We start from the raw sequence: 16,363 nt of genomic DNA, 5'->3' as shown, positions 1-16,363 counted from the left end.
ATACATATATAGGGATGCGGTGGCTCAGTTGCTAAATGCTGAGTTTGTCGATCAGAAAGTTAAGGTTTTGGTGGTTTGGTGGTTTGAATCCCTAGCACCACATAATGGAGTGAGCTCCCGTTACTTGTCCCAGCTTCTGCCAACCTAGCAATTTGAAAGCATGTAAAAATGCAAGTAGAAAAATAGGAACCATTGTGGTGGGAAGGTTCCATGCGCCTTCGGCGTTTAGTCATGCCGGCCACATGACCACAGGGACATCTTTGGACAGCTCTGGCTCTTTGACTTTGAAACGGAGATGAGTACTGCCCCCTAGAGTCAGGAATGACTAGCACATATGTGCGAGAGGAACCTTTACCTTTATCTTTATATAGTATATGTATACGTATGTAATGGTAACTGCTAACATTTTGTGTTTTGTTTTATTTGATTATGATTCAGAAAATATTTTTCCCATTTATTTGAAGTCTACTGTATCAAAGCATTGCATGTCCAGTCCTGCTATTAGAGTGAGAAAAGTGTTTTACTTGATAATAGGCTGTGATTGGCAACAGCACCTGGTTCTTCCTCCTGATTTCACTTCTGGGCAATCTCATCACTCTGAGTCAGTGCCTCAATGAGTGGCAATATTTTACTTGTTACTGACAAGGGGCTTTTTGCTGGCTTGCCAGACTTAATTGAACAGACATGCAAGCAGGAGCGAGATAGAGCAATGCACAAATGACACCAAGATGTAAGGCAAAGCTATATGGGGCAGAGAGTTGGTCCAGCATCCCCTGTGCTCTGGTTCTTGTTCTGAAAGTCAAGAAGCAAAGATGGAATTGGCCAAACATGACTGTTGCCCTGGAATTTTCTACTGTAGCAGATGTGTAACATAAAACACACATCCTTTTGGTAAGATTTACTCAGGATCCTTGTTGGAAGGGAGCCAATGGCCCTATACCTACACATGGATGCATCATCTCAAACTTTCAAAAGGCTCAATGCTTCGTATTCAAAACAGTAAACAATCAGCTAAAATATAATATCTAATGTTGCTAGACAGAGTAATTCTTATGCATGTTTTTTCTTATCAGTTCTCTTTCAACTTAACAAAGGTGAATTTGCATTCAGCATTTCTTTCAATTAAGAAAGGGGTGAGGAGGCTGAGCAGTTAAGGTGCTGTGCTTATAGACTGGAAGGTTGGCAGTTTGAGACCAAGTACCACGTGACAGAGTGAGCTTCCGTTACGTGCCTCAGCTCCTGCCAACCTAGCAGTTCAAAACCATGCAAATGCAAATAGATAAAAAGGTACCACTTAGGTGGTAAGGTAACAGTGTTCCATATCCCTTGGTGTATATCCGTACTGGCCACATGACCACAGTAGCACCTTCAGACAATGTGGGCTTCCTTGGCTAGAAAATGGAAATGGGCACCGCCCCCTTGAGTTGGGAAAAATTGGCAGAGGAAATATTCGCCTTTTGAAACATTCCTTTCAATTCAATATATTATACTTCATATAATTACCACAGCCAGAATCTCATTTGCCCAAAACTGGAAACAAAAAACAACCTCCTTAAACACAGAGATAATAAAAAAGATGCTAGAATGCGCAGGGATAGAGAGAAAACACAATATTATAAGATATGGAATAGGTGGTATAATTGGCTCAAAAAGAGATGTAAAATTAATGTATAATGATTGTATAGAAAATATAACAAAAGGAGATTGTATATATTCAGAAATCAATAGAGATGTAAATATTGTATATATGTTGCATATATTCTAAAAATAATAATCATGAAACAAGGAGGTATGTATGAAATAATAGGCCGTAGAATGGGAAAGTAGAAATTAGAAAAAAGAATACAGATAGCGGAAAGCTGTAAAAGTATAATAGTGATTTTAATGTTTGAAAATGCTGAATAAAAATGATATTAAAGTGAAACATTTCTTTCAATAAATGAGAACGTTGATATAATTCTTATCACTGAGTTTGATCTCACAGCCTTCTCATGATAAAATGGCCAAAAGGAATGCATGACCAATGTTTTTTTAAGATTAGTCTGTAGCCTCCCTGGCTTACTGTACTTCAGTGAAATACCAAGATAAAACATAATAAGAAACTACTTCCTGGGGTGTTATCTAAATTGGGGAGATATTAATTTGAGCCAAAACTCATCAGACAGCTGCCTTTCCCTCTCCTTCTTCCCCTCCTCACAAGCACAAAAGACTAATCACAGTGCTTATTCCTGTTCCTCCACCCCACCCTACTCCCACTTAACTATAGGGGACTGAAAGCTCTTTTGCAGCCTAATAAAAACATAATTTCTCCACGCCTTCCTCCCACTGTAAGCTATTGTGCTTGTGCTAGCATTTATAGAGTCACAGACGATGTAGTCTTTGGCTCTCTGGAATGGCCATGCAATTTTAGCAGCAGGACCAGGATTCATCAGCAGGACCTCAGGAAGAAACATGGGAAAACCAGTTTACAGGAACCAAATTGCACTGGTTATATTCCTGTTCTTCCTATTCAATTTTCCTAGAGGCAAAATTGGAGGTCTGCTTCTAAACTGTATAGTTTCTTTCTCTTGGAAAAACCACCCATGCAACCTCCTCCTCCCTCCCCCACAAATATAGTGGTGAATTTCAAAAGACCATTTGAGAGTGCTTCTTATAATAAAGAGTCCAGGTTTCTCCACATAATCTCATTCGCTACCAGTGAATTCAGTGGACTACAAACCATGAAGTGCCAAAAAGGTAAGGTAAGGGAGCAGCAAGGGGGGGGGAGGAATCCACTGTGCTGTGTGATTTATATTAGCTAGAAAGCAAGAAATCCTGTTTTCTAGCTAATATAAATCCTGTGTCATAGCTGATCATTGGAAAAACCGGTTTGCCTGAACTGGTTTCATTTATTTTACTACCGGTTCGGGCAAACCAGTAGCATTTCATTAAGTGGTGCTCACTTAATAACTACTTTTAAAAAGGTCATAAAATCATTTGAGGTCATGTGATCTGCTTAATAATTGGACATAATTCTAGGCTCAAAAACTGTATTCAATTTGTCATCTTCACATCATCCAGAATCAAATGGATAGTCGGAAAACCTAAATAACATTACTTGAACAGTATTTGTGTTGCTGTGTCAATAGGACAATTGGGCTGATTTATTGTCTCTTAAAATTTGCCAACAACAACTTGCCGTGTTCCTCTAGTGGCATATTTGCCTTTCTATGAATGTCACCATGCCACTTGCCTTCCAGAGCTTTTATCTCCATCATTCATCGAGACTCTGACTTTCCAGGACAAACTTGCTCCAGGCTGTACAGCTTCTCTTGGCCAAGGCTATGTACAAACACACAGCAGATGTACACAGATAAGATGGTTCCAAGACTGTATTTGGTGTAACTTTCCATTATATTTTTATGTTCCTCCCACCTTTTGAAAAAGCTGGAGTTAGAATTTACAGGCCCATTCCTTGTTCCATACCAGGTAGCCCAATGGTCTTCTGTCTGTCTGCATGTCTGTCTTTCTGCCTGTCTGCGACTCTGGGTGATGTACAAATTTCTGCTTCAATGAGGTTTTGCCTTCTGTGCCCTCTTCCTGCCACTCAGTTGTGAATGGGGAAGAGAAAAGCAAGGTGGAATATATTATGGATCTAGCTACAGGAAGGACTGCTTATTTATTTCTTTGTTGGATTTCTTAAGGTCACCCATCTCCAAAAAATCCCTGCATAGTTTACAACATATCCAATACACATCTAATATATGAGCCGTGTTGGTGCAGTGGTTAGAATGCAGTATTGCAGGCTAATTCTGCTGACAGCCAACTGCCAGCAGTTCAGCAGTTCGAGTCTCACCGCCTCAAGGTTGACTCAGCCTTCCATCCTTCCAAGGTGGGTAAAATGAGCATCCAGATTGTTGGGGGCCATATGCTGACTCTGTAAACTGCTTAGAGAGGGCTGTAAAGCACTGGGAAGCAGTATATGCTATTGCTATAACACAATGAAAATATAACTGCTCAGATTGAAACAGTATTGAACAACATTAAAAAAAAGACTTGATGGATTCCCTCAATCAATATAAGAGCTGATGGTTGCATTTTCTGGAATTTCTGGATGACATTTTTTAATGCCAGATTAAAACCTATATAACAGTGGTATCAAACAGGCAGCCCATGGGCTGGATGCATCACCCACAGGCCACACACACCCCAGCTCTGCAAAGGGGAAAAAACATCATGAAACATCACATGATGGCAACGTGATGCGGCGAGTTTGACATCTCTACTATATAGTCCTCAGAAAATTCATCTAGCCAAAAGCAGATTTTTTTTTTCTTTAACCTCTGTGGATAAAGAGGAGCATATTTGGGAACTTAGAAGACTATCATTCATTCATTCATTCATTCATTCATTCATTCATTCATTCATTCATTCATTCATTCTATCTATCTATCTATCTATCTATCTATCTATCTATCTATCTATCATCTATCTATCTATCTATCTATCTATCATCTATCTCTCTCTCTCTCTCTCTCTCTCATTTATTATTCTAAGAGAACAAAATAAAGAATAACTATAGATTTAAGAATGTAAAGAATTTGAAATAAACATCAAAAAGCTAAATAACTAAACTGAACTAAAAAGTAGTAAACAAATTAAAATTTGAACCAATCCAATCTCAGGTCCTGAAAATGTCTCCAAACTGCAATTTTGCAGGAGATTTTGAACCATTGCAAGAAGAGTTGTGTGTGTATGTGTGGGAGGTTTGCTTCTCAGAAGATTTTCTTTCTTATTCCCACTCTATTGGAGGGCAGGGAGAAAGAAAATTTGTACTGCGATATTCCATTCTCTTGACATAAAATGTCAGTGGCATCATTTGGGATCAAGGAAGCAGAAATCTTGGTGTGGCTGCATGAGATTAGGATTTGCCACCTGAGGCAGGGGAATGAATTTAACATGTGTCAACTTCGAACTGAACTTGCTGCAGCCATCTTTCTGTTTTTCAATTGCCATACAGAGGGGGAAGAGGGGAAGGAGGTTGGAATGCATTACTAGACACAACAAAGAACTTTCTCCAGACAACCAAGGTCATCTCTACTGGCAACAGATAAGGTTGGGGAAGGAGTGCCTGAAGAGCCCACCAATTAGCCCAATTGGAGAATGTGACATTTGGAGATGGGGTTATTTTCTAGTTTAATTATACCAAAACCATGGGAAAGATTTAGATTTGGTTTTCTATTGAAGTTATGCCAATATGATGTACTCATTAAAGAAGATCTTTGAGAAAGAGCCAAGTCTCAGAGTTCTGATTTGCTTGGGTTCATTAGTCAGAGCCTTGACAACATAATTGTGAGATAAAGTGATAGAGATACATAATGGACTATCATATGATAGATAGATGGATAGATGATAGATGGATAGATGGGTAGATGGGTAGATGGGTAGATGGGTAGATGGGTAGATGGGTAGATGGGTAGATGATAGATGGATAGATGGATAGATGGGTAGATGGGTAGATGGGTAGATGGGTAGATGGGTAGATGGGTAGATGGGTAGATGGGTAGATGGGTAGATGGGTAGATGGGTAGATGGATGATAGATAGATGTTGATTGATAGATGGATATGGATAGATAGGCTGTAAGATGATGATAGATAGATGATAGATAGATGATGATAGGCAGGGAGAGAGAGAGATATGGATAGATAGATAGCATGTAAGAGCAAGAACAAAATATGGACTTGATCTTACCTCTTATTCAGATAGGAGCAGTTACAATAGTATATGAAACATTTTATTTTGCAGAAGACACAACCTCTGCTAATCACTACAATACAGTATTACAGTAGTCCTGGCTCCACTGACTTTTGATTGCCTCATCCACTGTGGCTCTGAAGCTCCATGTTATCAGATGATTGCCCACTCCAATAATAGAAGAGGTCTTTGAATAGAGGAAGACCCTCTTCTATAAAGCTCTTCCAGTCACCTTATTTGGTTTAATTCAACAGAGAGATGCTTGGCAACCTGTATTTTATGAGGCTAGAATCATTATCCAATGCGTGGATTTCACTTACAAATCCCTTTCATTCTGTAAAGTTGGAGAGGTCTTTTGTTCAGGCCCAATGGTATTGGTGTTGTTTTATTAATAGTAGAACATGAGACTGGGGAGGCTAAGAGAGATTCAGACTCTGAATTCCTGCAACATAAATTGGCATCTTCTAAAGATTCTAATCGGGATCCTGAAACACAAGTAGAATGGTTATTCCTAGGAATGTGTAAACAAATTATGGCCCTGTTATACATCAAGCTTAACTGTCTTAATACCGTATATACTCGAGTATAAGCCGAGTTTTTCAGCCCACTTTTTGGGCTGAAAAAAGCCGCCTCGGCTTATACTCGAGTCTACAACTGGATCCGGCAGTGCTGTTGCCTGTTGGAGGAGGAGGAGGCGAACCAGCCTGCCATCGCCGGCCACCGCTAGCCCCGCCGCTCTTCCCGACCCCTTCCAAGCCCCACAGTCCAGCGGACGGAGCAGAAGCAGCTCCAGGGCTTCGCTGCTGCTCCCCGCATTTTCTGCACGGGGATCCCTTGGAGAGGGGATTCCAGCCTGCCATCGCCAGCCACCGCTAGCCCCGCCGCTCTTCCCACCCCCTTCCAAGCCCCACAGTCCAGCGGATGGAGCAGCGAAGCCCCGGAGCTCCATCCGCTGGACTGTGGGGCTTGGAAGAAGGTGGGAAGAGCGGCGGGGCTGGCGGTGGCCGGCCATGGCAGGCTGGAATCCCCTCTCCAAGGGATCCCCGTGCAGAAAATGCGGGGAGCGGCAGCGAAGCCCCGGAGCTGCTTCTGCTCCATCTGCTGGACTGTGGGGCTTGGAAGGGGTCGGGAAGAGCGGCGGGGCTGGCAGTGGCTGGCGATGGCAGGCTGGAATCCCCTCTCCAAGGGATCCCCATGCAGAAAATGCGGGGAGCAGCAGCGAAGCCCCGGAGCTGCTTCTGCTCCATCCGCTGGACTGTGGGGCTTGGAAGGGGGTGGGAAGAGCGGCGGGGCTGGCAGTGGCTGGCGATGGCAGGCTGGAATCCCCTCTCCAAGGGATCCCTGTGCAGAAAATGCGGGGAGCAGCAGCGAAGCCCCGGAGCTGCTTCTGCTCCATCCGCTGGACTGTGGGGCTTGGAAGGGGGTGGGAAGAGCGGCGGGGCTGGCAGTGGCTGGCGATGGCAGGCTGGAATCCCCTCTCCAAGGGATCCCCATGCAGAAAATGCGGGGAGCAGCAGCGAAGCCCCGGAGCTGCTTCTGCTCCATCCGCTGGACTGTGGGGCTTGGAAGGGGGTGGGAAGAGCGGCGGGGCTGGCGGTGGCCGGCGATGGCAGGCTGGAATCCCCTCTCCAAGGGATCCCCGTGCAGAAAATGCGGGGAGCAGCAGCGAAGCCCCGGAGCTGCTTCTGCTCCATCCGCTGGACTGTGGGGCTTGGAAGGGGGTGGGAAGAGCGGCGGGGCTAGCAGTGGCCGGCGATGGCAGGCTGGTTCGCCTCCTCCTCCTCCAACAGCACTGCCGGATATCTGCCTAACGCTGCGGGGGCGCCAGCGGGAGCTTTGGCGGCTTCACCTCAGCCGCAGCGCTGGGCAGCAAATGTGCTGGTGCTGTTGGAGGAGGAGGAGGCGGCGGCAGCAATAGCACCTGAGGACAGGACAAGAAGCAATGGAAACTTGTCAGAAGGAGACTCAAGCTGGAAATAACGAGAAATCTGACAGTAAGAACAATTAAAATCCTAGGAAAATGTCCTTTCATGAAAAATTACTTTTTCAGTTAACTCTGCCTGACATTAGTTGGGCGAACAGAAATATTAGTTGGCCAATTCTAAAAGGGAGCACCAGAAAGAACTTAAAATATTTTTTAAGAGAGCTGGGTTTTTCATTTATATTATATGTATGAACAGAATTAACACAAATTGCAGATACCAATCAAACATAAAGAAAAAAAGGATGAAATAATGCTCATTTTTAAAAACTCAGTGAAAATAAAAACAATATACCAAGAAGGTGGCATACTGGTTGTGATTTGATCTCTTCGGGGGATCCCGGGGATCCCCTATACAAGTATTTTAATATTGCAGACTTGCAGTATTATAAGTCATACTGATATTATAGAACACTTTAATTAAGCGGGTCCCTTGAATAAACATAACTTTGAGTTTCAAATAACACTGATTTTTTATTTTTGAAATTTACCGTAGCTGCTGCATTTCCCACCCTAGGCTTATACTCGAGTCAATAACTTTTCCAGCTTTTTGGGGTAAAATTAGGTGCCTCGGCTTATATTCGGGTCGGCTTATACTCGAGTATATACGGTAGTCAGACAGGACTTTTGACTCAAGCCCAGCTATAGTCTGTGAGTGCCATAACTGAGACAAAAATAGGAGAGACTTGAAACTTAACCTCACATTTTGCAGAAAGAATTAGAGATATAAAGCTGCTGAAAAAACATGGCATTTCTTTAAAGAGCTCGCTGCCAAGGCCTAGTAGCCCAGAATCTCTCAAACACTGATTGGCCATGGCAACAAGTGGTGCCTCCCACTACAGTATCTGTTTGACCAATGAGATAATGGTGAATGAGGTAATGAAGTCTTACCCACCAGCTTCTGCAGGATGTGTGTCCGTGTGTGTCAAAAAAAAAAAAAAAAAAAGACAGGTAGTGGTTGTGGCAGCACATTCAAAGTATTTAAGGGATTATATAGAAAAAAAGTTATGATTTTTGACAGTTAGCGTGATCATGCACTGTTAGTTTCTTTGACCTGATTGGAAGTCTATTGTGTAAACATGGCTACTACATATTCAAAACTTAACCCAATTAAACTGTTTACATTGACTCTTTTATAATGTGGAATCTGCTTCACCTTGAATGCTCATTTTCCCTTCCAAAAACCTTTCATTTCCTTCTTCCCTAATAATGACGAGGTGTTGACTTCAATTAATGTCAAGAGAAAAATCTAACTCATCAATATGAAATCCTCTGAGAAGCCCACATAATGGGTTTCACACGGCCCAGTCACACTCCTGTGAATTTCCATTGTCTAAAACAACAGAATGGCAGTACTGTATATTCAGTTAAAACATCTATTGACTTCACAATTTGATCCGGTGCATTAGTAACATCTAAAATTTCTGAATTACTATTATTATTGAAATAAGTTTTGCATTAATCTGAATTTACAAAGTTACAATGAAAATGAAGAGTATTAAAACTGATATTAGTTGATTAATTGACTCTGTTGTTTTGCTTTTACATGAGAGTATACAGAAAGTACATAAAGTATAGTATTATAACCCATCCCATCCCATTCTAGATATTAATGAATATTAATGAATTAATGAATACAATGAATTTTGTATTATTGAGCTGAAAAACATCATATTAATAATTCAGTCATTAAGGATCTTATAGAAACTTTTCTTTTTTAAAAAATATGACCTTAAGACAGGTAGAAGTGAAGCCATCCTATCCGACATATTTCTTAATAATTTTAACTTTTACTTATAAATATAACAAATGTCTTTTATAATTCAATGATAGCTAGCCTAAGCTGATACCCTGTGTCCAAGAAACATGAATGTTTTAAGAAATAATGGGAAGTGTAGTTCTTGGTTCCCTCTGAGCTTTGATGTTTGCTTGCAGACATTTCATTACCCAATTAGGTAACATCATCAATGCGGTGAGAGTAAGGTTTGCTCTTGTTCATATCTTTGGTGGGAATGAAGTTTCTTCCTAGATGGTTCCTTAATTGGAGTATTGTTTTCTACCTGATTGTTTGTCTGGTGTTCCCCGCTTATCTGAGTGTTGGATACTGGAGAGGATGCTAATAGTTTTGTCTTCTGATTGTTGGTTGATATTTGTTAATGCACTCTGCTGGTCTTCTGCCTGACTGTGACTGTTGCATTCCTTTCATTGCATATTATATAAATTACCCCTAGGGGTTTTTTGGGGGTGGGTGGGTGGGTGTTGAGTCTTTTAAAGTAAGTAGAGTAAATTAATTACTCAATATTCTTTTAGTACTCTCTATATGCTCAGGAACATCTCTTTAGCAACAACTCTTGCTGAATTAAAATCTAAATTTCTAGTTCCAGCTCTTTAGAACAATTTTCTTTGAATTGCGAGAAGGTATATTCTCAAAGAAACAACTTATATGAACATTGTGTTTGCTATTATTTTCTAATAAATGTTCATTCTGAGTGCAATCAGTCCTAAGGTTGGTGTATCCAAAAACAATTATACCACAGAAGAGTCCAAGCAAAACAATTATAATTTCTTAAAAATTCTAAACCTTTTACATTTATACATCTATTCATAAATGTATTTTTAGGGCTTGTGTAATTGCCATCAAGAAAGCCCATTCCCTCAATTCAACAGGAAGCACACTCCAGGAAGTACAATCCAACAGGAAGTACATTCCATACCATCCTATGGGAAGATGGATGGCCAATAAATTTAACAAATACAATATAAACAAATAAACAAATAAGTAAGTAAGTAAACATTATGTGTGCATACAGGAGATCTTTTGAGAGGGATGATCAAAACAATCAGATATCCTAAACTCAGTTATAATAATTTCAAGTAGTTTAATAAAATGCAGTTAAATATATATATATTCTCTCTCTCTCTCTCTCCCATGGGGTGGGGGAGCAGGAAATGCATCACAAAATAATGGAGATAAATAGGAATAAAACTGCATACAAGGTGGACATAACATCTGTAACACTGTAACACTGTAACACTCAGGTTCATTTTGCAAGTTTTTGTTAGGGTTCTCCAGGTTTAGGAGATCAACACCAAATTAGATATCACAATTTTGTAATTATTTCACCATACATTCTAGGAAGACTTTCTCAGCACAATGGTTCAGAAGTGGGAATTCTACACACACTATACATATTGCAAAGCAATGCTCCCTTTTGAATTGTTGGGCTGAAGAAGATTTGCTGAACCTCATGGCAAAACACCTGCAAAAATCAGGATCTCTACTTCAAATATTGATCTTCCTAAGCCTGAAGAACCTCAATGAGACATATGTAAATATTTAATATTCTATTTTTTTATATTTACCGCCAGGCTATACAGTACACGATCAACTTCTACTAGTTACTAAAGTATAGATGACTACTGTAAGTATCACATTTCCTCTTCATTTTTGCTCTTCTGCACAGTATTGCAACGAAGAACTTTGACACTTGCACAAAGGCTAAGTGGAATCAAGCACAATGTAGATAAAAAGGAGCTTGGGTAGCTAAAATATGCATGATGGCATGTATCATTAGATGATGAAGTTTCACATGCTAGTACCAATGCATTATAAATTCATAGCATAGCCAAGATAATTCCTGCCACACCTCTCCGAATCTCATTTGTTTACCATGGCATACCTTCTCCTTGTTGTTTTGTCTTACTTATTTTCATTGTTGCTTCAAAGGTGGGGGGGGGGGAAGAGCCCTTTGAAATTCTGGGACAGCAATCTACATTTCCCTGGATTTGGGAGGGAGGCAGAGATGCTATTTTACATCTCCATGGTAACGACGTCTACAGCTAGAGAGAAGGATAATTTTCCTACAATAGATTTTTAAATCTTGCTCTTCTAGAAAGAATGATAGACTGGTTTGAAATGTGCTGAAATATTCATATGTTCAATACTTCGTAGACACCCATGTTCTGTAATAGTGTCCATATGTTTTTGTCAGTCAAGGGCTAGTTGTTCTGACTAAGCTTTTGTCAGTCAAGGGGCTAGTTGTTCTGACGATTTCTGTAAAATTGTCAGTCCTGTACAGAAACTGTGAGGCACTGAAGAGCTTCTCTGAGAAAGCAGAAACCAACAATGTCAGCTAAGTTCTAAGTGGGCATTGCTGACTTTGAGTTTCACGAGAGAGAAGAAGGAAGATAGTCAGAGTAGAGTAGAGACTCATTGACTAAATCATCAATCATTGCTCAACAGGAGAGTGTGACTCCTTCCACTATAGAGTGAATCTGATGTCAACTTCTTTCACCAAATCTGGCATTCTTTACCTCCCATTCAACAGCTGGGCCAAGCTGCTGAACTGAACTGAGAGCTTTACTTTGCTTCCAGGGCAGCAGATTAGCTGGTTGACTAAAGTCAATTGAATATTGTAATCCTTTCCCCCCAAAAAGTCTTATGTTTGGGTACCATCCCCTTCCAGATGCCTGAAATCAGAAAAACTACGTTGGAATGCATTTTGCAGATCAACAGAATTCATTGATTACTTATGTATCTCTGTACAGCTCCTGATAAGCTGAGTTGCATCATGATCAAGAAAGGATATCATAATTCCTTACGAACACCTGTTCCTTTTATGTGAAGAAAGAAAGAAAGAAAAAAGAGAAGGAAAAAGAAAAAGGAACCTTACAAACATTGTATGCATGCCCATAGGGCCTATGAGTTTACCAATTTTATTACATTCTGTCACAAAAACAACATTCCAGGTATTTAAAAAAAAGAAAAGAAAAAATGTATGCATTAAAAATCCACTTTCAAGGCATTCAAAGCTTCTTTTCTTTGATTCAAATGAAATTTCACTCTGCTTCATATCCTTGATAGCAACTTGCGTTATTCCATTTTCCTAAAAAAACAAGAATATAATAGTAAAATCTTGATTTATCTGATCCCCATTTAATGGCATCAGATGCAATTTCTTTTTGGTTGAGGCTTCATCCCCAACAACAGATTTTGTCCATTGTTTCCAAAACAGGATTTCATTATGTAAATGATATAATCTGAATTATATTTATTTATTTATCAAATTTATATAGCCACCTCTCTTCCCCCAAGGGGGAACATAACAATTAAAAAAACAGCCAATCAAAACAGATAAAAAACTAAAAGCCACAATTATAAATAACATTAAAAATACATAATTCCTCAAGTGGCATACATGACAAACAAATGGTGTAAAACATCAATTACTTAATTATGTAAATGAAGTAAATTGAAGCAAAAGGCAAGAAATTCCATTTATACAATTATAGAAGTTATGTAAATTGAGGCAAATTACATAAATTTGGATTTAATGACCATCTGAAGTTAATGGACTCTGTTCTCTTCAAAAGGTTTTTAAATGGAAGTTTTACTGTTCAGCTAATTGTTTTCCTGTTCTTATCTATTTTTCTGAATCTTGTTCTTTATTGTATTGGATTTGGCTAGACTGATTGGGATTGCTGATCAATTGCTGATTAGAGTTAATTTGGGGTCTCCTCTACTCATTGTATGAATTCTTCTCCAAGGCACCCACACCTTCACATTATTTTCTTGCTTTCTAACAAATGTTCCCTTGTAACCTATGTAAAAGTAAAATTTGAAAAGAAAGTTATTGTCATAGGTTCTACTTGAGTATATATATATATATATATATATATATATATATATATATATATATATATATATATATATATATATATATATATATATTGTAAGCAAAAACTCAATTTGGGAGTAAGTTTTTGGCATGAACAAATGAAAGTGTAATCCATGAAGTTTGCCACAATTTATATTTGCAAGCACTATGAAATTCACATGTCTATATGCCTTGTGCTCCATTTATACCATAACACTTAAGTCAAACTTTAATGCAAATGGAAACAATGAAAGAAAGAAAGAAAGAAAGAAAGAAAGAAAGAAAGAAAGAAAGAAAGAAAGAAAGAAAGAAAGAAAGGATTGCTAAATCCCTGTAAAATATTTGGTTTTTTGCAACTGAATTCTACTAATGGAACCAGAGTGAGAAGACAGTGACAAAAATCATTAATTTTATATCCTTTTCCTGTCAAGCTACTCAGTCATACCCTGACATTAACAATTCAATTAAAAATTTCTCTTCAATTTGGATTTTATTGGATTGCACCAAGGGGATTAGATTTATGGAGCAATACCATCAGCGTCTGTTCCACTTTTAGGAGGTAATGTAACATTCTAAGACAGGTTCAAGGGACAATTCATCATTTATGCCAGGTCTAAGCACATGATAGCAGTGTTCTAATAGCTAGGGGGCTACCACAAAGAAAGGGGATCAATCTATTTTCCAAAACACCTGAAGGCAGAACAAGAAGCAATGGATGGTAAATAATCAAGGAGAGAACTAATCTAGAATGAAGAAGAAATTTCCTGACAGTTAGAACAATTAATCAGCAGAACAGTTTGTCTCTAGAAGTTATGGGCGCTCCAACATTGGAGGTTTTAAAGAAGAGATTGGACAACCATTTGCCTGAAATACTTTGGATTTCCTGTATGATTAGGGGTTTGGACTAGAAGGCTTCCAAGTTTTGTTCCAACTCTATTGTTTCCCCTAGTAGAACTTTACTTGCAGGGATTAAGAAATAGTGCGAGTGTCAATGTTCCAATTGATGAACCCAACCAAAGTAAGCACAGCTGAGATGATTCAATCTCTTAATGCAAATCTTTATTGAGTATTTCATATCAGGAAAAATGAGAGCAAAACCAGATCTAAATATTTCCCGCACAAACCTATATAGTTAAAGTTCAGGTCTTCCCTTCACCTGATTAGACAAGGTCCCATTGTCCAATGGAGACTTCTGGTATTGTTGTGAGAAAGTCTTTCTTGGCTCTGGTAAACACTGGCCAAAACATCCTAGGTACCCATGGCTGGCATCTTGATGTCTGGAGCTTAGTTCTATCTCCCCCTTTCCTCCCTCCATAGTTCGTTGGCAAGCTGAAAAGCGATAATAATTGCAACAGCAAAAATGCCATTTGAAACTTGACAGTGAGATTTGTTTTTTTTAAATGGCCTTTTGGTTTATTTTTATATTTAAATATTAACATAATTTTAGATGAGTAGTGTAATACCTACTTGTTTCCCATCACTGTCGCTCATCCTTCTTCATCCATTACATTTATGCAGATGAATATTTGACTTTGATTCAACTTTTATTTGTAAATTATACTATGTATATTCAAAATATATAAATGTGTAAACATTTTCAGTAGTTATTTAACCAAGGAAATGAATGGCATAATATTGGACATTAGCTATCGAAATAATTTATTTTCTGACAGAAATCTGTATTTATTTGGCAAAACTAACTAGTTTAGTGGTTGTTTTGTTGACTTTTTGACTGGTTACATTGTGCAAAGGTCATCTGGTGAAGAGGTGGTTGGTGCTATCATTGGTTGGTCGCTCAATTGATCCAGCTTCTTACCAACCAATGATAGCACTGACCACCACTTCATCAGGTGAAGTGGTGGTCGAAAGATGTGACCAGTCAATCATGCAACCAACTGATCACGTGACCACATAAGACCACTAAAAGTGGAAGAGAACTGAAACAAGATTCTTCAATTGAAGTCCCATTGATGATGTTACCTAACCTGGTGATGAAACATTGAGAAACTGAACAACAAGCTCGGAGAAAAAAACCACCGCCAACATCTACCACCTGAGCTATAAATATTTTCTATCATTTCAAATATAACTTTGGAGCAAGATTGACAGTGGACCCCTACAGCCAGTCCCAGCATCTACTCACAACTGCTTTTACCAATCAGCCTGTGTTATTGAATAAATAAGTTTTTAAATTCTACTTTGTTGTTGTTAGTTGCAAAGTCATGTCTGACTTTGTTTTCATGGACAACGTTCCTCCAGGCCTTCCTGTCCTCTACCATCCTCTGGAGTCCATTTAAGCACATGCCAACTGCTTCGGTGATTCCATCCAGCCACCTCATTCTCTGTTGTCCCCTTCTTCTTTTGCCCTCAGTCTTTCCCAGCATTAGGCTCTTCTCCAGTGAGTCCTTTAAGTCCAGTGTAGTCCAAACTCTACTTAATTGCATCCAAAGATGAAGCTTGAGTAGGAATAAGTGGGCTGGTTTTGCAGTTGAGAAAATCCAGTTGAGATATAAATAGTATGTGCCAGGTAAGATCAGAATTTAGACAGTGCTTGATTTATAATTTAGTGTTTTACTTTCATGCTATATCAACTATGTCTGTTAATTGCCAAAAATTAATGAATAAATTATTATAAATTAAAAATGTTATGCAGCCAGGAACATTTAGAACATGGATTCAGTCATCTTATGGGACATACATAAATATTTAATGCCAATTGCATAATTTTGTTTTATAAAATAATGTAATTTTAAAGTAGGAGTAGCAAAAACACCCTTTGACCCAACTGTTATCTCCTGATTATAACATACTCTGAAGAAACGGAAGGATGAAGGTAACTGCTTTCCTGGACTTTCAACATGACCTTTATCTTGACTAACATGGTGAGCTGTGTACTTCTATAGCCCAGGTGTACTATTGCTTGCAGGCCTACATCTAGTTAATGACTCTGAGCACAGATGATAATTTGTTATCTTCTGTGATGCAAGAGT

This window comes from Thamnophis elegans, chromosome 2 (genome assembly GCF_009769535.1).
Source record: "Thamnophis elegans isolate rThaEle1 chromosome 2, rThaEle1.pri, whole genome shotgun sequence".
NCBI classification, from domain to species: domain Eukaryota; kingdom Metazoa; phylum Chordata; class Lepidosauria; order Squamata; family Colubridae; genus Thamnophis; species Thamnophis elegans.
This window is presented reverse-complemented; position numbering follows the sequence as displayed.